The following is a 3,323-nucleotide window of genomic DNA, read 5'->3' as shown; positions in this document are numbered from 1 at the left end:
ACTCACACAAAATCAGTACTAGCATCGTATCGTTATTATGACTGTGTTGTAAGAATACTTTATAAAAAGTGCACCATAATCTAACCATTAAAATGCTTATATAGTTAAAATCAGGGTTTCTAAGTACTTTACATAGTTATTTTAAATTATACATATAGTGATACGGGGATTAGCCGCTTCGATTGAGATCTAGGCAACGAATCTACAAAAATAACAAGACAAATCAGATTAGAACAATGGATGGCGGAAGCGAAACAAATGAATGGCGAAAGTGATGGATAGTTTGGACTAAATCAGGGAAGAACGGCAACAAGAACTCCCTAATTGTATGGGAATGCTAGACCCTTGTCGCACGACTTACCAACCTTCGTCTTCTATAACTCCACACAACCTAGAATCGTTGACGAACTAGGAGCACGAAGAGTTTGCATTGACTGGCCAAATTCACCAATCCTATAAAGATTGACACAGACGACACAACTAGTGCTGGATGCAAATCGATACTCTCGCAGAGGATTTTTTTTTTGAGATCAACATACACTCTTGGGAGGGCTCTCTTTATTTGAATAAAAGTTAATCTAATTTTGTTAATGATAAATGAAAGCCTTATATATGACTTCTAATTTTTTAAACCATAAATGTAATCTAACAAATCAAACTAGTTCGCTAATACATAGTAAAAGGCCCAAATAAACTAACTACTTAATTAGCTAAATAAAACTCAATTTAGGCTAAACATATTAGAAGGCCGAACAATGTATGAAAACTATGCTAAGTAACTAAGTCTAGCTACTCTAGTGAGATGCACTTAAACAAATTTCAAACTAACTTATTCACGTGAACTATTATATATATTAAACTTCGGTCTAGTATCGTCACGGAGTGTAGAATCGTATCATATTCATTACAATTGCTTTAGGAATCCATTATATATCATTCCCTCCATCTTTAAAAAGATTCGTCATCGATCTTGTTTAACTTGAGCTCGAGGTAGTCGTCTAATACGGGTTGTCCGTGGTCGCTCTTCACTCTTAATCTCGTACATTGTGAACATATATATGGACAGCAGCGGGACTATCTCTTCAACCAAGGGAACAAATGGAATCTCTATACTCTTCCTTGGCTTGGTACACCTTCGGATTATCAACTACCCAACCATCCTTCTCCATGCCATAATCATGTACAAGTAAAGTAGTAAGCAAAGGAGAAGAAGGGTTAGAAAGCTTCTCATTGATTGGTGGAGGGAGGACGTCTTGGACCTCTTTAACTAGACTCTTCTTTGATCGCTGGAGCAGGGATATCTTGGATCACTGGAGTGTAGACGTCTTCTATAACCGGGACTGGATCCTCCTTTATGACCTCATTTTTAGGTGAATCTACATGTGGACTTGGCTCAAGTGGTGGTGGCTTTACTTTTGACATACTCTGGATGCTTTCTTTGGCAATTATGACTTGTAGAGTGGCATGTGTGATGACTAAGTCGTTCTTCATGGATTGTATAAATTTTGGGTCGTATCTTGGTGAGGCTGGAGGGTTGGCTTCTGTAGCACTTGAAGTTGTAGCAAGCACGTATGCTTGATGTTGGAAAGGAATTTCGCTCTCATCATATACTTCATATAATCCCACATGAACACTAGTTGGATCTGTCTTCTGCCTCGATCTCTCACAATAGAATCCCACTAATACTCTGCATACCCTCTAAATGAAATAACAACCGTTTGTATATTCTCATAGTCTGAAAAGTTGTGATAACTCCAGAACCTCTCAACTCTCCTCTCTCAATCAAGGTACTCTGTTGGGTCAGTGCTTCCATCAAAGAACTCCATCTTTACTTGTGTCGACCGTTACTGCGGTGCTCTGTTTCCCTCTTTCTTGGTGGCGGTGCCATGTATAGTGGAGGCTACCATCTATCATCTTTGCGAGGCGGTGCTCGTTCCTCCCTTCTGTAGCCCCCCATAATAATCAAAGAGAACTAAACATCGAACAATGTCAATATTTTACAGTGTTTACCCTCAGCAATGGCACAACCTTAACAGCATCTCAGAAACCCTCAATAAGTAACTAATTTAAAGCAATGCAGCGAAATATCAAACTAGGAAGGATAAATCTAGCGACAAAGATACGCGTTCAAAAAGACTCAAACAAAGGCGACAACTTGTAAGCGACTAACAATAAAAATGACACTACTACAGCTACAAAAATGAGATGCGACTAATAATAGGGCAATTATTGTGTTTTGAACTCAGATTAATCAATTGAAAATTAGTTTAGATGTACCTTGATTGTTGAGCAACAACGAGTGTCGGATGTTGAGTGACTAGGATGCCGGGACTACGGCATGGGATAAGGATAGGCCAACTAGTTTAGCTAGGGAATGTGCAGCTTGGTTGGGTGTGTTTGTTGCGGGCTGGGACAAGAGCAAGGAAGGGCGTTGCTGAACAGAGCGTCGGAGGAGGATTTTTGTGCAGAACAAGGGCGTAGCCTGGGCAGGTGCTGAGCATGCGGTCTGGGCTCGGCATGGGCGCGGCCTGAGCACGTCCTGGGCATGGCCTGGGCGTGGCTTGGACTGGAGATGGCAATCCAAATTTGAAGACTTGCTTTCCTTTCTTTGTAGCTTGATGAACAAGTAAATCCAATTTCTGAACTTTAAAATAATTAATCTCCAAATAAAATCAGCTTTTGAAAAGATAATGTTTAATTTCGATGCTCCTAACAATAAAATCCTATCTTTGTGCAAAAAATCTCAACTAATTTCTCCAATTTCCTTTCTTTATTATTTTTCTTTTGTTTCTTTCTTTTTTTTATCTTCTTTTTGGGCATTTATTTTTCCTAGGAGATTGATTGAAGATTGGTTACAATAAAAAAATAAAATATTGAAAATAATTATCTAGAACAACCAACTTAATTTTCTTCTTTTTCTTTAATAATCTTGACAGTAGAAAATCTTGTATTTCCTTCAAACTTGATTCTTCAAACAACCTCCTTTTCGGTGTAGAAGCTTTGAACATTCTTTGACAATGGAGGTTTTTGGCTGAATTTTTGTGGATTTTGGTTATGGCTTTCCGACGACCAGTCACATCAACAACTTAGCAAGAACGAGTCTTTTAACAAACAAGTTAGTATTCACCCAATAAATCAATCAATATAAACTCAACTAAAGAGATTACAATTGACAATTAGAAATAGGGCGATTCAACAAAAAATCCAACTCAGACCCCGAAAAGTAAGAGAAAATATGCAAAGGTTGAATCTTTGGATTGTCAAAGACGACCCGAAGCCAATTGAGCTTTGATACCAATTGATACGGGGATTAGCCGCTTTGA

The sequence above is a fragment of the Phyllobates terribilis genome, unplaced genomic scaffold (assembly GCF_046119375.1).
Source record: "Phyllobates terribilis strain yellow unplaced genomic scaffold, ASM4611937v1 Scaffold_5556__1_contigs__length_50774, whole genome shotgun sequence".
Taxonomy (NCBI): domain Eukaryota; kingdom Metazoa; phylum Chordata; class Amphibia; order Anura; family Dendrobatidae; genus Phyllobates; species Phyllobates terribilis.
Note: the sequence above shows the minus strand (reverse complement) of the source record.